This window comes from Leucoraja erinacea, chromosome 17 (genome assembly GCF_028641065.1).
Source record: "Leucoraja erinacea ecotype New England chromosome 17, Leri_hhj_1, whole genome shotgun sequence".
NCBI classification, from domain to species: Eukaryota; Metazoa; Chordata; class Chondrichthyes; order Rajiformes; family Rajidae; genus Leucoraja; species Leucoraja erinaceus.
The window spans coordinates 7,669,606-7,692,850 of record NC_073393.1 but is presented as its reverse complement, the minus strand read 5'-3'; the positions used below and the strand labels follow the sequence as shown (position 1 = coordinate 7,692,850).

At 41.4% G+C, this 23,245-nt stretch overlaps 1 long non-coding RNA gene across 1 annotated transcript in view; it reads left to right on the top strand.

Annotated features, from left to right (window-relative positions):
• The window catches only part of LOC129705048 (uncharacterized), a 203,194-nt gene that overhangs the window by 135,131 nt on the left and 44,818 nt on the right, over positions 1–23,245 (top strand). Inside the window, exon 6 of the long non-coding RNA XR_008724842.1 lies at positions 9,330–9,550. This is a non-coding gene — a long non-coding RNA (uncharacterized LOC129705048). The remainder of the gene's footprint in view (positions 1–9,329; positions 9,551–23,245) is intronic.

The window sequence follows — 23,245 nt, the reverse complement described above, 5'->3', positions numbered from 1 at the left end:
GGCCCTCCGTGTCTGTGCTGACCAGCGATCCCCGCACATTAACACCATCCTACACCCACTCGGGACAATTTTTTTTTTACATTTACCAAACCAATTAACCTACAAACCTGTATGTCTTTGGAGTGTGGGAGGAAAAAAAAAGATCTTGGAGAAAACCCACGCAGGTCACGGAGAGAACGTACAAACTCCGTCCAGACAGCACCCGTGGTCTGGATCGAACCCGGGTCCCCGGCGCTGCATTCGCTGTATGGCAACAACTCTACCGCTGCGTCACCGTGTCCGTGTTTGTAATAAAAATATTTTGTCACAAATACCTGACTGCCATATTAAATAGAACCTTCATTGACTTTAGACACTCTGGCATCTAGATCATCTGGGTGGAGCAGGTGAAATGTCAGTTTGACATTGTACTTACATATCTAAAATGATTCATATGTTTCTGTTACATTTAGTGCTGTCGTTTCCTCTTGCTTTTTGCACAACAGCAATTACTCCATAGATTTCAACCAAGCTGAAATTGTTCCCTAATTCCGCGATCATGCATTGACCCAATACTATCATTTACTTTCAGCGTTTGAAATCATGGATATCGAAGTAAAATAGCCAGCAAATTAGTCCTGATGGAACTTGGAGTGTCTGTTTGAAGTAATTTTTTTTTTTTGTTTTGTTTATTTTATTAGAAGTTAGTACAATACAAAACAATACAGTGGGACCTAATTTTAGGTGCCAACTATGTCATAACGTAATTATACATTCTATGAAGTAAATATGAATGTGGATTCACATTTTCACCATCCTCTATATATATGGCTGTGTAGGTGGCATAGTGACACAGCAGTAGAATTGCTGCTTTACAGCTCCAGGCACCCGTGTTCCTTCCTGACTACGGGTGCTGTCTGTACAGAGTGTGTACATTCCCCCTGTGACCGCACGGGTTATCTCAAGGTTCTCCGGTTTCCTCCCACATTCCAAAGATGTGCAGGTTTGTCGGTTAAGCGGCTACTGTGAATTGCCTTCCGTGTGTAGGGTAGAACTGGTGTACGGGTGATCGTTGGTCGGCGCTGACTCGATGGGCCAAAGAACCACTCTGTATCTCTAAACTAAACTGATGGCCCTAAAGGAGGCCGCTGTTGTCCATTCATTGAATGGAAGGAAGGAAGACCCAGACTCTCACTCAGGAGCTGTGAGTTCATGACTTATTCACACCCTTTGAAGTCCTCATATTCCTCATACAGAAGTTTAGGGGTAACATGAGGGTGAACTTCTTTACTCAGAGAGTGGTGGCTGTGTGGAATGAGCCTCCAGTGAAGGTGGTGGAGGCAGGGTCGTTTTTATCATTTAAAAATAAATTGGATAGTTATATGGACGGGAAAGGTATGGAGGGTTATGGTCTGAACGCAGGTGTATGGGACTAGGGGAGAATACGTGTTCGGCACGGACTAGAAGGGTCGAGATGGCCTGTTTCCGTGCTGAATTGTTATATGGTTATTCCGCTTGGGCAGCTTGCAACCTAACGGTATGAGCATTGAATTCAACTTTCTAGGTTGGTAACTAATCTACCCTTCTTTCCACCTCTGCCTCCTCCCAGCTTCCCTTCCCCCCCCCTCCCCCCCCCCCCGCCCCCATTTCCCTGTGTCCCACCTGGACTCGCACCCTTTTCTCCCCCTTCCCATCCCCATCCACCCACATTACTTCCTCTGGCTTCACAATTCACATCTATCCTTATCTCACACGCATTTAGTCTTTTCATCTCTAGCCTTTGTCCAACCATCTGTAGCTAATGAACCTACAAATCTGCACGTCTTTTTGGAGTGTGGGAGAAAACTCATGCGGTCATAGGGAGAACGTGCAAACTCCATGCAGACGGCACCCGTGTAGTCTGGATCGAACCCGTGTCTCTGGTGCTATAAGGCAGCAACTCCACTGCCTGTGCTGGGTGGAGACTCCTACAATGCAGTCTTGTTAATCAGCTGCAAAGAAAGACAAAGTGCTCGGGTAACTCAGCGGGTCAGGCAGCATCTCCAGAGAACATTGACAGTTGACATTTCAGGTCGGGACACATCATCAGACTGATTGTGGTGGGGTGAGGGGGGAAAGCTAGAGAGGACAAAGTCTGACGAGTGATTGGTGGATACAAGAGAGGGGGGGGGGGGGTTAGATAGGCAGATTGTTAGACTAAGACCAGAGATGAAAAGACATAAGGATAGAAGAGATACGAAGATAGACACAAAATGCTGGAGTAGCTCAGCAGATCAGGCAGCATCTCTGGAGTAAAGGAATAGGTGACGATTCAGGTCGAGACCCTACTTCAGACTGAGAGTCAGATGAAATCTGAATTGTGAAGCTGGAGGATCGAATATAGGTAGAAGGGAACAGTATGGGGGAGAAATTGATGTGAGTCCAGGTGGAACACATGGAAGAGAGGGGAGAAATGGGGTGTGTTTGTAGGTTAGATACCTAAAATTGGAGAATTCAATGTTCATACAATTCAATTCAATTCAACTTTAATGTCATCGCACAAATACAAGTATCAGTACAACGAAATGCAGTTTTGCGTCAGTCCGTAGTAGTTGTACATAAAGAAAAACAAAAAAAATAGAAAGAGGGAAGATACAGAATAATCAGGAAATACAGAATAATTAAACAAAGGGGACGGAGGGACCAGAGGAATCTATCGTCGGGACTCCGAGTTCAGCAGTGTAATTGTGTTGTTGTAGAAGCTTTTCCTCATCCTACTAGTACGTGACCTGAGGCTCCTGTACCGCCTCCCTGATGGGAGGAGGGCAAACAGTCCATGGTTGGGGTGTGAGGGGTCTTTGATGATCTTCCCAGCCCGTCTCAGACACCGTTTTCGGTGGAGGGCATCCATGGCAGGGAGCGGGGCACCGATGATGTGCTGTGCGGTTTTCACCACCCGTTGTAGTTCCTTCCTGTCCGCAGCAGTGCAGCTGCTGTACCATACCATGAAGCAGGTGGTCAGGATACTCTCTATGGTACAGCGGTAAAAGTTGGTCAGGATCCGGGGGGACAGGTGGGCTTTCCTGAGCCTCCTCAGGAAGTAAAGGCGCTGCTGTGCCTTCCTGATCAGCTTGGAGGTGTTGAGGGACCAGGACAAGTCCTCCAAGATATGTACTCCGAGGAATTTATAGCTGGAGACGCGCTTCACCTCAGTCCCGTTTATATGGATGGGGGTATGACTGCCTCCTCTGGTCTGCCTGAAGTCAACAATAATCTCCTTCGTCTTTTTGGAGTTGAGGACGAGGTTATTGTTGGCACACCAGGCTGTCAGGTGCTGGATCATACTGTTGGGTTGTAAGATATCCAAGCTGAATATGAGGTGCTGTTCCTCCAGTTTGCGTGTGGCCTAACTCTGGCAATGGAGGAGGCCCAGGACAGAATGTTTAAGGTAACCTTAAAGTAACTGTTGCACAATAGCTAAAATACATGTGCCACAAATGAATATACATTCACCACAACGTGTCATCTTTTGAAGGAAAAAATAGATGAATGCATTTACATTAACTCAGGCACAGTGTTAAATGAACACTCGTCCATCAAGGACGTTTAACCCCCGAGATTATCCAACTAGTGCAGGTATGTTCAGCGCTCTCCACACATCTGCTTCACATGTTGGGACAGCACCAGGGTCATCTTCCCAGAACCTCTCGTGGCAACTCTTTGATTCTGTCTCAGTTTCACTCTGGCTTGCCTCTCGCTCTACAGGCAATATTCCCTCAGGATCTTCCTGCTACTTACACATCCGATCGCCATCCGTTTCATGTTCACTTACACTCTGGCAGACACATTATGCCTTTGGTTCTCAATGAACAAACCTGCACACTGACTTCATTGTGGAGTTGGCCTTTCTGCTCATATTTAGAGTCATAGTCATGCAGTATAGAAACGGTCCCTTCAGCCCAACTTGCCCACACCAACCAACATGTCCCATCTACACTAGTCCCACCTGACTGTGTTTGGCCCATATCCCTCTAGACCTGTCCTATCCATGTACCTGTCCAAATGTTACTGAAACATTGTAATATTACTGCCACAACTACCTCCTTCCTTACATCCACTGTGTGAAAAAGTTACTCCTCAGGTTCCTATTAAATCCCACTCCCCCTCACCTTAAACCTAAGTCCTCTGGTTCTTGAGTCCCATACTCTGGGCAAGAGACTCTGTGCATCTACCAGATCTATTCCTCTCATGATTTTGTGCATCTCTCTAAGATCAGTCCTCAGCCTCCTGCGCTCCAAGGAATAGAGTCCCTATAACTCAGGCCCTCAAGTTCTGGCAACATCCTCGGTAAATCTTCTCTGCAATATTTCCAGCTTGACAACAATATACCCTTTATACTCTTATTATTTCTTCTTGTTCTTGTGATGCTTCTTCACCATTATCTTCACTAGAGCTCATTAAGGCTGATTCTGCTTCTGTGTGAGTGACTGCGTTCCCCTTATCTCCCCATCCCATTTCACCTATATTCCTTCCTCTGGCTTCACATTTCATGCCACTTCTCTACTTATCTCTTTATTTCAAAATGTTTTCTTTGTCTTTTCATCTTTGGTCTTTGCCCCCCCACCCTCATCTATATCCACCCCTCACTTGTCAGACTTTGTCCTGTCCCCACCTCTCTTCCAGCTTTCCCCCCCCCCCCCCCCCCCCCCTCTACAAGCAGTCTGAAGAGCGGTGCCAAAGTGAAATGTCGCCTATCCATGATCTCCAGGTTCAGGAACAGCTTCTTCCCTACAGCCACCAGACTATTGAGCACTACAACCTCCAAATAAGCTCTGAACTACATAGACTAGGGGGCATTGGTTTTATCTTTTGCACCATTATTGTTTGTTTATTTTTATGTCTATGTGTGTGTCTCTGCTTTTTTTCTCGTTTATTATAGTCATGAGCTCATAATTGATAGGACAGAAGTAGGCCATTCAGGCCATCAAGTCTGCGATTCAATCATGGCTGACCTATCTCTCCGTCTCAACCCCATTCTCCTGCCCTCTCCCCATAACCTCTGTTCTAATCAAGAATCTATCAATCTCTGCCTTAAAAATATCCATTGACTTGGCCTCCACAGCCTTCTGTTTACTGTATTGCATATTCTATGCACTGCTGCAAGTAAGAATTGTATTGTTCTCTCTGGGACATATGACAATAAAACCCTCTTGACTCTTGTATCTCACTCTCTTTAAGTAGCAAGGTTCTGATGATGGGAATATCACATTTAGGAACATACTGTGCCTACTTAAATTCGACTGGTCCTAGAAAATGCACTGATCTCAGATACGTCGGAGCTGTGAAGGGTAATGTCTACAGCTCTCATTTGTACTATGAAAATACATGAAGGAGTTTATGCTTCAAATCAAGGAGTGGGACAAAGAAGCAGTTAAGGGAATGTGGCAAAACAAAGCAGGGATTCAACATTGAGAACAATGAGTTTTCTATTTCTGCTGTTTCTGAAGTTTAGCCTAAGTAAACTGGCAGCAAGGGAATGATTCTCATTGAGATGGCAGGATACATTTGCTGTCTTAACAGAGCCAGTTCTACTTCACCAAGTGACCTCTTTTGTATTTTATAAAACCAAAATTGTTTCCTTTGACCTTTGGACATTACCGAAGACAAACTGTGGGAAAATGTGTAACTGTGCACCAAGTGTCGTTTCCAGTGCCAGGAATAAGAAGAATTTTTTTGCATATTGACACTGAGTTGTGAACCATGAAAAGTAATAGCTCTGCCAGTTTCCAGTTTGCTCGCAGTATTCCCTTCCGTTTCTGGTTAAAGAATCCCTGTAACAAAACCCAATCTGTTTAGCCCGGACAGAAAGCCTTCGCTGTCCTTCCTGTGCTACCGCAGAGAGAATGAGAAATGAAGGCTGAGGGCCTAGACAGCTCGCGAGGGGGAAATGCACACAAGGTCAGGACAAGAAACGAGAACTTGTTCGCTTTCTGCTCCCCGGGTGATATCCAATAACCCTTTCAGCTTTCAAACTGTAAAACGCGGACTCATTTTCCCAATTCGGAGACACAGGACAGATTCTGTCACTAAGTTAGCTGGAGTTGTAGATGACGGAGCCTCACATAGCTGAAGGAACCTTTTCTTTATCTAAGCAACAGGGGGGCCCATGGAAATGTAAGCACTTGGAAGAAACAACATAAATTCAGTGTTCTGCCGATCTGACCCAGACCGGTTGGAAGGTATGCCTCGTTTTCCTTTGACGTTCCGATTTCCTGACTGACGTTTGAGAAGTTGTCTTGCCTGGCCACTAAAGAAAGTCCACATCAATTACTTAAAAGGAAACCAGCCTTGTCTCTGAAAGGCTGGCAGTAGAAGTGGTTATTGTTGAGCGAGAGTTAATGAACTTACTTTCTTTTTGTATTTTCAAAGCCTTAATTATTTGTCTTAAGGTCACGAGACCCTTGAGAAGTTGAAACACAGCCTGCTATGGAACTGGAATCTCATTAGATCAGATAAATCACAGCACACTCCTCATGATGCACTATGAAGCATTCTTTCCTCCAGTTTTACCACTTTTAAGATTTTCTTTTAATTGCCGTCAACTATTCACATTTCTCTGTTGCTCGTGCATTTAAATTTAAATGCTGCTCCAAAATAGAAAGCTAAATGAATTTATAAACTATTTTGTTTGTTTCAATGAAGGAAAATTGTTTTAATTGGTGGCACAGATTCACGAATGCATTTAAAAATAACAACTTGTACCTATAAAGCATCTTCAAATCATTAAAAAGGTTTACTTAAAGCTGTTTCTGAGGAAAAAATTGGCATTGGGGAAAGGAAGCCTTCAGTGTGAGTAACGAAAATCTCAGTCAATGACTTGGGCTTTAATGAGAGGGGGGGTGGGGGGGGGGGTAATAGTGGTTTATAGGGGAAATTGCATACTTTAGGGTCAGATTGCTGAAGGATCAGCTGTTAATAGTCAGCAAGAAGTTGGGGAATGTAGAGTCATGAGAAATATGTAGGAAGGAACTGCAGATGCTGGATTAAACCAAAGATAAACACAAAATGCTGGAGGAACTCAACAGGACTGGCAGCATATCTGGAGAGAAGAAATGGGTGACGTTTCAGGTCGAAAAGGGTCCCACAACTTGGGTATGTAAAACAAAGATTGTGACTTTTCACACAAGACAATAAAGTATTCATTCATGTTTGGTGAGGTACCACCTCACTGGGGAAGTGGCAGTGGTCCCTTGGACCTCTTGAGTTTGCTGACTATTATGAATCCTCCACTGGCACCCGACTAGGGCCTTAACTGCTGGTAGTTGCTGGCTCAGACTGCTGCTGCCCACACTGGGATGTCGTAATTCACACCCTACCTTCTAAGCTCCAACCTAAGCCCGTCAAGATCATCGTGCTACAATCGTTAACATCCTGAGACAAAAGTCTTCCGTAAGCCGTGGTGCAATTTCTGTTTGCACCCTCCACAGAAAAAAAGCCACCAGAAGGCGGGCACTTCAATGATTCAATGATACTTTATTGTCACATGTACCAAGGTGCAGTGAAGTTCTTTGTTTCTGCATGCAATCCGGATAAAATCATACAGCAGACGTCAGTCACCTGGGCAGTACACAAAGAGTCGCCACTTTTCTGGCACTGAAGAGTGATCAGTTCATACTTGCGTGTATTGTGGCAGAATTAATAAATCTGGTTGCAATATTTATTTGGTGTCGACGTTTCCTATTTACATTGTGGGTATTTTTTGATGGTTAATGATCGAGGGCAGATAAGGTATGCAACTCATAGGAACTCGCATTATAATTGGTTCTCACATGTGAATCAGTTTGAGAGAAAGGGTAGGTGTGGAAGTGTTTGCCTAGGTTGCTGCCTCTTTGTTTTCTTCCCCAGTTTCCTCCCTCTCCTCGCTCCTAACCCTCCTTCGCTCATCGTGAAGCTGGTGGCAGTGAATACAAGCCAGCAGCTGACTCCCGTACACAGCGCTGACTCCTCTGTCAAGAACTGCCCTGCCATATGGAGCAGGCGGCAGAAGTGCCTGTTCCATCAGATTTCATGCAGCAATATGGTGTGCAGTACGTTCATGCCACAAACCTGTGCATCAGCTGAGCATCAGAATGACCAGCCATGTCATCAGTGGATAGCTCAGAAGCCACACTGGTTTTCTGTGATGGTTGAAATACCACAGGTTAGGAGCCAAGGCATAATGAGCCAAGATGTTACCAGAGCATAGCGACCACTTACATGAGAGTCCCAGAAGAGGATCTACTATCATCCGATACAGTCGCTCCACTCTTTTAAATCTCTCTTTTCCGCTTCTACGAGTGTACTTGTGCAAGGCCTGATTGTATTAGTGTATGGTATTATCTGATTTAATTGGGTCACAGTCAACAAATGAATGAATGAATACATTATTGTCACATGTGAAATGCTCTGTTTTGCACACCCAAGGTATGCAAAGAGTCGCTACATAAAGGACGCAGACAAAGTTACAAGCATCCCACTTTCTTCTTTCCCCTCCCCCATCCCTTCGATGGGTCCTCCATTGTCCTCCCCCCCTCCTCACAGCGGTTCCATTTTGTGAAAGAAAAGCTTTTCACTGTATCCCGGTGCACATAACAATAATAAACCAATATCAGTGGAACATGGAAACAATATGCCTGCTGCTGAGATACTGGGCTCTGACTCACATATTTGATTGCGTGTGATCATGTACCGTTGGAATATTGACGAAGAGAAATCCCTTTTGATTTGATATTGGACAGAGTTGATACGTGTTACCTATATTAAAAAAAAACGATGTACATGCATTCAATGCCATTCTGTGGAAATTCTATTTAAGAATGTCTGCAGTTTCAACTAAACAGTGTAGTCTATGGCTTTTGAGACTGTGACCACGGCAGCACAGTGGGGCAGCGGTAGAGTTGCTGCCTGACAACACCAGAGGCCCGGGTTTGATCCTGACTATGGTTGCTGTCTGTATGGAGTTTGTACGTTCGCCCCGTGACCGAGTGGGTGTTCTCCAGTTTCCTGCCACACTCCAATGACATACAGGTTTGTTGGCTTGGTATAATTGGAAATTGTCCCTAGTGTGTGTAGGATAGTGTTAGTGTGCGGGGATTGCTGGTCGGCGTGGACTAGGTGGGCCGAAGGGCCTGTTTCCGCACTGTATCTCTAAACTAAACTAGACACAAAAATGAAACATAGCTTGTTTCTTTTGAATAGAGTGTTTCAGCATCATCTCTTGCATAATAGAGTGTGACAAACAGCAACATATCATCACCAATTCTTGCTCCAATGTGTTATGAGCCAAGCGCACAAACATTCTTCTTCATGTTGATCTTTATCTTCTTTCGTAGGTGATGGCGTTGCAGTCCTTGCCCCGCTCCTAGATTGCATTCACGGGTGGATTAGATGACGTGGTTCAGACCAGCCTACCATGCAATCCTGCCTGGGTGGAGAAACCTTCAATCTGTCAAAATTGTCCTTCAACATCCGCCACCTCACTCCCTCTAGACTTTGAGGAGCAAGTATGGGCAAGATCGAACACTTAGCAGGAGAGATTAATAACAACAAACCAGTAAGTACTAATGATCATATAAATAACTGATTAAATTGGTGGTGGACAAAAATGCTGGAGAAACTCAACGGGTGAGGCAGCATCAATGGAACGAAGGAATAGGTGACGTTTCGGGTCGAGACCCTTCTTCAGACTGATGTGGAGGTGGGGGGTGGGGGGGGCGGGGAAGAAGAAAGGAAGAGCCGGAGACAGTAGCCTGTGGGAGAGCTGAGAAGCGGAGGGGAAGGAGGGAGAAAGCAAGGACTACCTGAAATGGAGAAGTTTAAATTGGTGATTGTTTTCACTGCTGCTTGTCAAGGAATGTAGGTAAGAATGATTGGACTCCGAGCTCTAAAATGGCAGTGGTTTGGTCCAATCATTGTTCCTTGCTGATTAGAGATACAGCATGGAAATAGGCCCTTCAGCCCACCGAGTCCGTGCCGACCAGCGATCCCCAAACATTAACCTATCCTGCACACCAGGGCCAATATTACAATTTTTACCAGTTTAACCTACAAATCTGCACGTCTTTGGAATGTGGAAGGAAACCGGAGCTCCCAGAGAAAACCCACGCAGTCATGGGGAGAACATACAAGCTCCGCACAGACGGCACCTGTAGTCAGGGACGAACACCGGGACGCTGCTGTTGTAAGGCAGCAACTCTACCGCTGCGCCACCATGCCGCCTTATGATTGACATTATGGCCTGCCTGGACACATGCAAAATTCTAACTGCCGGACACATCTTATTTAAGGAAGCATTTACTATTACAATGTCTAACACGATCTGTTTTACAAGTGTGGGCGCACATGCCATGAACTCCATTTTGGAGCCTTAAAGACACTTGTATACCTTATTTCTTGCCTACCACTATAGGGCAGCTTTTAGATATAGTCATAAAGTCACACAGTGTGGAAATAGGCCCAACTTGCCCACATCGGCCAACATGTCCCATCTACACTAGTCCCACTTGCCTGCGTTCAACCTATATCCCTCAAAACCTGGCCTATCCATGTCCCTGTCTAATTGCTTCATAAAAGTTGCGATACTACCTGCCTCAGCTATCTCCTCTGGCAGCTCATTCAATACACCCACTACGCTTTGTGTGAAAAAGCTACCCCTCAGATTCCTATCAAATCTTTTCCCCTTCATCTTGAACCTATGTCCTCTGGGCAAGAGACTGTGCAACTAACTACCTGATCTATTCCTCTCATAATTTTACAATTCCTCTCATGATTTTATAATCTGTTCTTAAGTTTTTGTCCAGTGACAAAACCTATTTTCATATTACTATTCATAATGAATAAAAGGTGTCTGGATCCTGATGAGGATTCATAACCCTGGTGGGCTTGACAAGGGAGCTAGAGTCATGGAGTCATACTACATCGAAACAGGCGCTTCGGTCCAACTTGTCCATGCTGTACAATAGACAATAGGCAATAGGTGCAGGAGTAGGCCATTCGGCCCTCGAGCCAGCACCGCCATTCAATGTGATCATGGCTGATCATCCCCAAGCAGTACCCCGTTCCTGCCTTCTCCCCATATCCCCTGACTCAGCTATTTTTAAGAGCCCTATCTAGCTCTCCCTTGAAAGCATCCAGAGAACCTGCCTCCACCGCCCTCTGAGGCAGAGAATTCCACAGACTCACCACTCTCTGTGAGAAAAAGTGTTCCCTTTTTTCCGTTCTACAAAAGGAGTTTCCTCGTCTCTATTCCAAGATGCCCCATCTATGCTAGTCCCACCTGCCCGCATTTGGCCCACATCCTTTCCTATCCAGTTCATGGGGATTAAGAGAGATAACAAAAGCTTTGTGAGAGGCAGATTTCAAAACGTTTTTTTTCCACGGTGGAGATAAAGTTTTATAAAGGACTATGTTTGCAGAGAAAAAGTGGCACAAATTAATTTGACTTCATTTTGGCGGGGGGGGAGGTCAAGATTTCTTAACTGATGCTCGTGGAAAAAGTTGAGTTATTGCTAAGAAATATTTTGCACAGGATTAGACAATAGGACTTTAATGGTTGATCTAGGTAAATAATCACAATATTTTACAAGGCTGCTATCATTGTTAATACAGTAGGTTGTTGGAATTCAGTGATGTGCTCACCAGAATTTGCTTGTCGTTGCTAAGTTCTCACCTAATATCCTTCTTGCAAGCAGGAAGAAATCAAATGAAAGCTCTGTGGTATCTTTTCTAAAGTTGTCAGTAGCAACATCTAACTTTATTAGCATTTGAGAATAAGGGACATTGGTCAACTTTAGATCTAAACAAATTAATCATTTTTATTTGGGTCCCAAATGTATCCAAATTGGTTGCATAATGGAAATTATTAACTGGTTTAACTATACCCTTTAGCTTTCTTGATCAAGCCTTATAAATATAATTTTATCCTTACTTTTTCTATTCTTAAGCTTGGCACTTCCAGGCTTTTTGTGAGAAATGTCAAACTGTTCAAGCCCAGGACATAGAGTTTAGGTGGCGAAGAATGCAAAGGACTGACAGAATTTAAATGCTTTCAAATTAAATGCCTAATAAATAAATAGGTTTACAATATGCAGCTGTTGTCAGTGCAAAGTATTATGTATACGAGAAAGAATGTAAGAAACATCGGCAAACAATATAGCCACAGTGAGTTAAAAGGCTGTCTAGTCGCCAATGGATTCCCCATGATGATCATTGTCTGAGATTACTTTTTTCCTCCAATTCATTTGCATTTGTGGGACAAAGAGCTTCTGTTAGGCACCCAGAGCAGCACTTCACATTTTATCTCTCAAGGAACAGGGGCATCCAGAGGGTGGGTAGTTTTCATTGCTTCCCCCCTTGTGAGTCCACACTGGCCGATACAAGTCTGCCTTTTTAACACAACAGAGAACACAAGAGTAGCATTTCCCCAAGAATAAAGACGGCTGGTTTGAAAAGCCGGCCTCGAGAATAGGGGCCTTCGCCGTGAAAAGGTTGGGGCAAGGGAAGGATGGTCAGGATAGTTCAAATTGCTTACACAAACAGCATTGTGAGCGGGGCTATTCAGGCTGTCTGCTGCCTGGTTTGTACTGTAAGGAAGCTGTGACTTCTGGAATGGCAACAGAGGATTCCCAGCTTCCGACGCTTGCATGTGTTAAACGTCCATGAATTATGTATGCGATTTCTTATTAAAACTCAGCAACAAGCTCAGTGCTAAGCATACCTTGTACTTGGCAGCAAATCAGCAAATGTATACGTGTAACTTCTCCCATTTGTGAATGGGCAGAATTAGTTGTTCGCCCTTTGAATAGCTTTAATGTGTTGAGTGGAACCGTTAGGTCATGATTTTTGTTTCACGCTGGCGGGCTTTATTTGCAGAAACATCGTAATTGCTTTTTAAAATTTGCACCATTAGGGAGCTCATTAATCCAGGAGTTTTATAAACCTTTAAACTGTATGTTGACGCTAGTTTCAAGTTTGAACTCAGACCGTAAAAGTGTTGGCTCGATAATCTTATTCATGCAAATTTCTATTATTGACTTATTCTTCGAGTTTGCTATTGCTTGGGGTTAGTGGACGGATGCTTCCTTTGTCATGTATTTTAAAGTTTATTTCTGATCCCTTATTAGCAAACCTTCCAACTTTAGAAAGGTTGTCAGATTGAATGTCAAACTTTTTGTTGGAGCTCTGGAGCATAAAAGGAATTTGATGACTTGAGACAGTTTGAAGAAGGGACTCGACCCGAAACGTCACCCATTCCTTCTCTCCAGCGATGCTGCCTGTCCCGCTGACTTACTCCAGCTTTTTGCGCCTATCTTTGCCGATTTGAAGGGGTACTTTTAGACTCCTGGTAGCCGTGAATAGTTAAAATCCTTCATTCCCCCCCCTGTAAGACCATACTGCGCTGTGAGGTTCTTCTGATGTCACCTGTAACCAGGCAAGAACTTTGACACACGCACAGCTTGAAGCTACTTAAATCAGGGCCTCATTTACAGGACGCTGCTGCCAGTAAAAATGGTCCTAATGGCATTATCCCCAGGCCTGAGGGCCAAGTTGAATAACAAAACCCAAAGGCTCTGTTATGTAGAAAAATAAAGCTAATCTCTGATAGTATAACCTAATCTCTTCTTGATCTTCTCTCCAGCATTGAAGTTAAGCTAAAACAGAGTTTAAAAAAAGACTGTTGTACATCTGTGGCGTAATTTTTGGTGAGCATTTCTATTATAGGAGTAATTTTAAATCTTTTAAAACTCTTATTCTTAGTCAGCTGCACACCATTCCTAAACCCTACAGTTCACTTTGAAGATTAAACATTTATATTCTCTGCGACGGTGGCGCAGCAGTAGCGTTGCTGCCGTACAGCGAATACAGCGCCGGAGACCCGGGTTCGATCCCGACTACGGGTGCGGTCTGTACGGAGTTTGTACGTTCTCCCCGTGACCTGCGTGGGTTTTCTCCGAGATCTTCTGTTTCCTCCCACAATACAAAGACGCACAGGTTTGTAGGTTAATTGGCTTGGTAAATGTAAAAATTGTCCCTAGTGGGTGTAGGTTAATGTTAATAAGCGGGGATCGCTGGTCGGCACGGACCCGGTGGGCCGAATGGTCTTTTTCCGCGCTGTATCTATAAACTAAATTAACATAGCAGATCCAACTCCTTTGAAGTGCTAGTTTTCTAATGCTACCCTAAATTATGATTAAATCATGATTTGGTTGGCATCGAGCATACTTTACATCAAAATATATAGACGGCTGTGCAGGAAGGAACTGCAGATGATGGTTTAAGCTGAAGATAGAACACAAAATGCTGGAGTAACTCAGCGGGACAGGCATCTCTGGAGAGAAGGAATGGATGATGTTTCCGGTCGAGACCCTTCTTCAGACTGCTTGTGTCACTTGCAGTTATATACAAGTTATCAAAGCGTATGCAACCTCGTCTGCTAATATCACAACACATTTTTAATAGCCACATTTGCCTGCAGTTATCCACGGCACTACTTACGATCCCAGCAATAAAATTTTATTAAGTATCCACCTGACCACAAATTAGAAATTTGTGTTGGAACCAATCTAACCAACTATTATAGTTCTCGACTGTTGTTAATTTTACATTTGACTAATAAAACCCAGCAGGAGCTACTGTAGTTCCCTGCAATAGGCACTATTAACGCAGATTGTATTGGGCTAATTCCTGAATTTATTAGTACCACTTTTTTGTGAAGCAAACATAACAGCACTACAGTTGTCAACGGCATCGATGTAATTTATTTAGTTGCTTTTTTTTTCGTTTTTTGTAAAAGGAGGAAATGACATGTTTTTAATGGTATACTTTTGAGAGAATTGCACACTGGTGGAAATGCCAGTTAGAATGATCCAGACAATAAAATTGTATGCTTTCTACAAGAAAAAAATGAAATTCTATTAAAGTAAGGGGTGGCAGATAGCGCAGCGGTAGAGTTGCTGCCTTACAGCGCCAGAGACACGGGTTTGATCCCGACTACGGGTGCTGGCTGTACGGAGTTTGTACACCACGTGGGTTTTCTCCAATATGTTCAGTTTCCTCCCACACTCCAAAGACGTACAGGTTTGTAGGTTAATTGGCTTGGTATAAATGTAAAATTGTCCCTAGTGTGTGTAGGGTAGAGTTAGTGCGCGGGGATCGTTGGTCGGTGTGGACTCGGTTATCCTTAGGGCCTGTTTCCACGCTGTATTTTTAAACTAATGCATGTGTGTTCTTCTGAAAGTGGTTGAATGTAGGCTTTTATCCTAATCAAATGGATATGAACCAAGAAGTGAGACCAGCCTGTAATTTGTTCAAAGGCTTCAAAACTCCCATAATTATTTACAATAATTCAACCAAGGTTCACAACCTTTTGAGAAGAACATTATTTCAACAAGGTAATATTGGCAATATTTGAAACTGTTTCATTATCATTCTAAAAATAAATGGCAACGCACAGTTCAATTAAATTGACATAGTTGCAAACCTTAAGATATTTTCTCCTCTTAAGTGCAATTCATAGCAGAAGACATTCATTAATGTAGTCCTGCTGTAAAAGCAACGGTAAAATGAGACATTCAAAAGGTAGTAAACGGTTTTCCTCCAACATAAACCTGAATTTATGTTACTTTTTCATCAGTTTCTTCATTTGTAATATACACTGACCCCTGATTTTTGCTACGCTCATAAAAAATAGTCTCCAGTTTCTTGATCAAACAGTTTTACATTAAACCTAAGATGGTCACAAAAAGACTCAGCGGGTCAGACAGCATCTCTGGAGAAAAGGAATCTGGTCGAAACCCTCCTTTACTTTACATTAAACCTTTTCACTTTACCTCTGTACACGTGACAATAATAAACCTTTCCCCTGAGTCTCAGTCTGAAGAAGGGTCTCAACACGAAACATCACCTATTCCTTTTCTCCAGAGATGCTGTCTGATCCGCTGAGTTACTCCAGCTTTTTGTATCTATCTTCGGTTTAAACCAGCATCTGCAGTTCCTTCCTGCACCTATACTAATGTATTTGTGTATGACTTCACCATAGTATTCTGCAGATACTTTTGTTTTCTACAGTAATTGATAATACACTAATTTATTAAGCGCAGTTGAGCTTTCTATATCTGTATGCAGTACCGAATAACAGTTGAAAGCTGCAGAGAACGTGTCATAATAGGTTTGCAAAGTAAAACAAAATGACCACTGATAATGTAGGAAAAAAACAAGCCATTCCAAGCTAATTTTTCTTTACCTGCGCAATGAGTTTGAAACATATATTCATAACAAAATGCCCGAGGATTTTCTTGGCTCAGACAGGATTGATGTGTTTGTGTGCTTAATTTTCATTAACAGTTCTTTATCATTCAACAAATCGAGTACAGGAACAATGATAGCCTTGAGAGTTCTCTGGGTTGTTAATGACATGGAATCACTCACTCAATTTTGTGTGCCTGCTCCTATGAAAACTGATCTCACAGTGAAGCGCTGATGAAAAAAGTGACCTTGTAATATAATTCAAAATTCTGCTATTTATCATCATTAGTGTGTGAAAGTGTCTTTGGATTCAGTTTCCCTGATACCGCGAAGAATGCAGTCAACATTAAGAAGGGGGAACTATTCAACTTGGAGGGACAGACATTTGACGAGAATTGATCCTTAAATGGATGACAGCATTAATACTGAACTGGGGCAACATAGCCCAGAGTTAAAAGTTCCCCTACTTGAGTTTCTGCACATGGATGTGTGTTTAAAAGGAAGACTGATTTTTTTTTAAATATTGATTTTTGCCACATATTGTCATCATCAATCATGTTCTGTTTGTTGACCTAGCAACATGTTGTCAGTATTTATTTCATGCATGTTTCTAATAGGCTGCTGAACAAAGAGCTCTTCTCCAAGCAAGCATTTGATGTTAACACCTCATCTATTAAATCATTAGTCCTCTTGTTTTTTAATGACAAAATTAGTTCATTAAGCTTCAACCAGAAAATCATAGTTATTTTTTTATCTGGATTATCTTGTTTCTCAAGTGATTTAAATAAACAATTTAAAAACAGGATACACAATTTCTCATTTAATGGCAGGAGAACTGATATTAACTCTTCAGGAAACAGCCAAGACATTCATTGGAAGCTACTATCTTTATAGATATGTTTTCAAGTATTCATTCATCGAAAGAACACTTTTAAATGTCAGCGCTGCATAGTCTAGAGTATTGCAAGTTATCGTTAGATAACTAATTTTATTGATTGAACAGATCCTTTCACCATGGAGTTGAAGAAGCTAAATTGTGTATATTTCAAAGATCAGCACAAAACGCTGGAGTTCATCTTTTTATTTTAATAGAGGTTTGAAAATCGTATTTGATGTATGAGGAAAAAATGTTTGTCTGTTAAATATATACAACCAAAGATCTGTGCATTGAAAATAATTGTGTCAGTTCCTAATGATGAGGAAATCTTCTGATCTGAACTCTTGATGTAAGAGACATGAATATCAATGCAATAAGCAAAAACTCATTGACGTATTTATGTTTTTAAAAAAATATAAGTAGAAATTGCTTCTATTTTCAATACTTATGCACGTCCAATACTTGTATAATGTACCAATATGTGTGCAGTTTCAATTCTTGTTCCTAAATGTGTTTTAAAAAAAATAGTTAGAACTTTTTCTATTTTCAAGCTTGTGCACTTTCAATACGTATAAAATATATTAATATATGGGCATTTTCAATACTTGGTCCTAAATGTGATTACTATTTCTATTTTCACTGCTTGGGTGCTTTTGGGATGTGTTGTACCAGATCATACATCTCCCCGTATTTTAATTTGACAAGTTTTTTAAATCCCTTGCCATATCTCTATGTTGGCAAGTTGTACCTCTAACAAGTTATACCACGATCAAAAAAAAAGGCACTATTATTACATATCAAAAGCAACATTCAACCAAGCATTGCATCCTCAATAGCTGTACAGATGTGGTCTTGTGTTCTGTTAGTCTGTTCTAACTTGCTGTCCATTATATTTTTATAGGTTTGTTCTGCATTCCTTTGAGTCAACCCTTAGGAGATGGAGGCCTGTTAGCTTATTACTTACATATGTTTGAGCCCCTTTACCTCAGCAGGGAAAGACAAAATATGAAGGAGTAACTGTAGATTTGGGACGGTCGACTAATCTTTCTCCACCTTGAACTAATCGACAAGCCTATGTGTTATTGCGCTGAATGTTGCTCCGCAGTACATAGCCAGTGGGGTTTCAATTTGTAGAAGCATAAACAGATACTAAACTAGAAGAAATGGTGCAGTGATTTATTAACAGAGCACAGATCAAATTATCACAGCAGTTCCCTGCTGTCAAACCAACAATTGCCTCCTTATTCCAGTTGCTACAGAGTTTTTTCTACATTATTGTCTGATTTTCTTCTGCAAGACTAAATCATTTGACCTGTGCACCGGATCATTAGAATTAACTTCAACATTTGTTTCCACTCTTTTCTTCCCTCTCCTTTTCCCAACCCTTGACTTTCTCCCTCTTGTAGTTACATTTGTACATTTCTTACAGTTCTTCTGGGACTGATTTATCATCATTTGTGAACATATATGTCTCAAAATCATGGCTTTGATCATGTTGTATTTTATAACTTGTGTCTGTTGTAGGTTTAACCTTCTGTTATGCTATTTTTAACATCCATCTTCTAAGACATGAAAGAATTATTTAGTTGGAAACAATGAAATTCTGTCCTGAAGAAATTTATCACTCCATGTCTTCCCCCTCTTCATCTGCTGTTATCATTCTTGCTGGAATTCTATTTACATCTTGTTTTTCTTCATTGATCTTTAAGTGGCTTAACTCTTGTCACCTTCCAACTTCTCTTAAATCTTTAAACTTCATGCTCCCAATCCCCAACCCTTTTCAAATGCTTACAGTTTGATCCATTGAATCATTTTACTGCTCCTAGAAACACAGCTGTTTTGACTAACCTTTTGCTTCAGAGTAAAGCCCTCGCCTCGAGAAAGGTAAGATTTAGAGAATGGAAATTCAATTAGCTGTTATCTGTGTCTCAAAATTATTCCAAGGTCCCATGAGGTATGTCGACATTCTTTTAAACATATTTACCGTGTGAATTGTAAAGAACAATTAAAACAACATCAACTAGAATGTATAATCCCTGCAAATAATATTTCCAAGATTTATTCCTGGATGGGATCGACAAATGTATACAGTATCTTCAGATTATCGGTATAAAATATTTGATGCCAAAGTAATAATTCTTTAATGGATACATTGTTCGTTTTCCTTTCATTTAAATTATTTGTTGGATTTTTATTTCCACTTTGGATCAAGATAAAGCATTTGCCAGTGAAATACACTAAATGTATTTATCTTCATAAATGCAGTTTATGGAGATTATGTTGTCGGACTAGCAAAGAATACTCTCCCTTTTGATGATACTTACACTTATGCGTTATATCTAGATATTTTGCATTTTGTTCTTGAGTCTATGAATTAGACTGAAGAAACTCAGTCCCAGCGAAACTTACGTTGAACAGGGAGGAAATAAATTGCTCCATTTTCAATGCATTTTTTAGAGTTGCTGACTTACAGTGACCCAGGTTTGATCCTGACTACTGGGTGCTGTCTGTATGGAGTTTTTACGTTCTCCCTGTGACTGTGTGAGTTTTCTCTGGGTGCTCCGGTTTCCTCACACAGTCCAAAGATGTACAGGTTTGTCGATTAATTGGCGTCAGTAAAAATTGTGAAATCAGATTCAGATTCAACTTTAATTGTCATTGTCAGTGTACAGTCCAGAGACAACAAAATGCAGTTAGCATCTCCCTGGAAGAGCGACATAGAATATGATTTCAATAAATAAATCTATTTACTAAATCTAAATGTCCCTAGTGTGTAGTATACGGGTTGATGGCTGGTTGGCATAGACTCGGTGGGCCGAAGGGCCAGTTTCTGCGCTGTATACCTAAAGTCTAAAGTCTAACCTGAAAAAAACAGGGATTATTCCATTGTAAAGTTATGTAAATGGGGATGAATTTTAAATATTGAATCTGAAGTCAGAAATTACTGGTAAAGGTTATGTCGATCATAAATCCACACACAATAACATGTAACTAAAAACTTGCCTTTTCTTTATTACCCACCTATATACTTATATATAAGTAATAAAATAAATTATTTTAATCTTTGTAAAATATAAAATGGATAGCGATCCATGTGGAATAAATAGTTTTATGTGACTCAAAGGTGCATATAAGTAATCAAAAATACAAATCTGTTGAGAATAGTTCTTTTACTTTTCATACGTTAGAGAAATTTGAGTATACTACGAAGCTGTATCTCCATTTTTTTTATCACACAAAATATAAGGAATTTATTCTGTACGAAGGAACTGCAGATGCTGGTTTAAAATGCTGCGTTTTGTGTCTATTTCAGGGATTTATTCTGTAGGTTGTTTGTATACAAATGGAGAAAGGAGTTCTTCAATGCCATGTTTTCTTTCGTGAAGCCGGTCCCCCTTTCATGTTATAATCCAACGAGCAAACAAGGTGTATTTTAGATTAGTGTTTGATGGGGGCTCAGGTGTTGAGATCATCAAGATATCATATTTGTCCAAATAATTTAAGTGACAGACATGTTGATTGTATTATCTATGAGGGGAAGAAGCTTTGAACGTGCCGCTTAGAGCAGCCCACTTGTACTTTCTCAAATCAGTAAAGGCTCTGGTCAGTAGATAAGGACTCCTGACCACTAAAGGGTAAATGGCTGCCTTTCATCTTCCATTTCAATGTGTAAGCGCGATGTTTGCTTATCCTAGCCTTGGTTTGGCAAGGGGATTTTTTAAAGTCACCTCCGTTATTTAGCTTTTATGCACGATATTCCAAGAGAAATTAGCTGAAACTGTTCTGAATGTTTAAAAATGTTCTCGAAGCATCAACTTTTGCTGAACAAGTTCGACCGTAATGTATTAAGTGCCACAGTAGATAATAATGATAAATGTCAACTACAAGCTATATAAATGAAAGATAGAATATTTAGAGTTACTGATATGCATTATATTGGTAAGATGGGCCTTTATTCATGGTGTAAGCATGGAATGTTTTTGGTTTGAACGTTCATCTCATCATTGTAAGAATAATTGAATAGTCACATCTGTTTCACCTTTGCACATTTAAGCAACTTGACATTAAAGGGGCAGCTTTCCCAATTGGCAATAGTATTAATTTAAAACAAAATAATTATTTGATATATTATTCACAATGAAGAGAGCAATATAAATAGTTGGCAGCATTTGTACAAACGGTGGTTTTTTTATTTTGCCAAAAGGGGAAAGAAAGATTATTTCTATGAGGCTAAATTGCGCTGGGCAGCATTATCAGCGGAAAGACCCTACATTTTGACAGGCTGCACAGTATAATGATTAATTACTTCTCAGCTTCATTGGACTTTTCTAATTTCCTTTTGCCATTTGCTGGAGGCTACAAGCGATAACTGCTGCTCTTAATACGTTGTGCAAAAGGAAAATGTCTCTTACTGCCTTCATTCTACAAGTGTGCAGAATGAAATGCTGGTTCCTGCGAAATAGGTTCTTGGCCTGTAATTATTATCCCTCCCTGCTGAAGAATCTCTTTCGCATCGGATGTCAAGTTTATGAACTCAAATCAAACTTGTCATGTACAATAGATGCTGCCTGTCCCGCTGAGGTACTCCAGCATTTTATGTCGACCTTCGACTTAAACCAGCATCTGCATTTCTTTCCTACACATTTACAAGTAGAACATAGAGTCATAGAGTCATACAGCATGGAAACTGGCCCTTCGGCCCAACTTGTACATACCGACCAACACGTCCCATCTACACTAGACCCACCTGCCTGCGTGTGTGCCCCATATCTCTCTAAACCTGTCCTATCTATGTATCTGTCTAAGTGTTTCCTAAATGTTGCAATAGTCACTGCCTCAACTGCATCCTCTGGCAGCTTGTTCCATACACCCACCACTCTTTGTGTGAAAAAGTTACTCCTCAGATTCCTATTAAATCTCTCCTCCTTCACCTTAAACCTGTCCTCTGGTCCTCGATTCCCCTACTCTGGGCAATAGATTCTGTGCATCTACCCAATCTATTCATGTATGACTGTATAACTTTAAGCAGTATGTTTGTCATGAAGAAGAAAATGATTTAGTGGTGATGGTGTCTGCATGCTGCGGTCAAGTCATTGTCCAATGGTAATTGTTAAGGTTAATACAGAGTCATAGGGCAATACAGCATGGAAGCAGGCCCTTCTGCCCAACTTGCCCATGCCGACCAACATGTCCCATCTACACTGGTCCCACCTGCCTGCATTTGGCCCATATCCCTCTAAACCTGTCCTATCCATGTACCTGTCTAATAGCTCTTCAACGTTGTGACAGTGGAACAGTATAGCACAAATAAACATGTCCTTTGCCCCCCTATGATGTCAATCTAAACTGTTCCCATCTCCCTACACATTCTTTGTGTTCCTCTATTCCCTGCCTGTCCATGTGCCTGTCCCAATGCTTCTTAAATGACCCTCTCATAACTACTCCTTCTATCTCTCCTGAAGGTGGGTTCCATGCACCCACCACTCACAGTGTTCAATAAAACCTCCTAAATCTCCTTTAAACTTTTTGCCCTCTTATCTGAACCTCTGCCCTCTAGCAATTGACCTTGAGAAAAAAGATTCTGGCTATCCACCTTATTTCTGCTTCTCATCATTTTATATACTTCTATCTGGTCGTTTCTGATGACCCCATAAAAACAGTCCATGTTTGTCCAACCTCTCCATGTGGATGCTACGCTGCAAACCAGACAACATCCTGGTGAACTTCTTCTGCACCCTCTCCAAAGCCTTCACATCCTTCCCATAGTATGGCGATCAGAACAGTATACAATACTCCAAATGTGCTCCAACGATGAAATGTGAAGTTTCATACAGTTGCAACACTACTTTGGAACTTTTATACACAATGACCTGACCAATGAAGGAAAGCATGCTGTATGCCTTTTTTTTAATCACCCTTGCCGCTTTCAGGGAGCTATGGATTTATATTTCACGTAATTACTCTGGGCATTAGTGCTCCTAATAAATCTGCCATTTATTGTATACTTTCTTCTTGCACTTGACTTCCCAAAATGTAATTCCTCACATCAGCTGGATTGATTTCCTCAATCTGCCATTTCCCTGTCTAAATTTTCAACTGATCTATACCCTGCTGCATCATTTGACAACC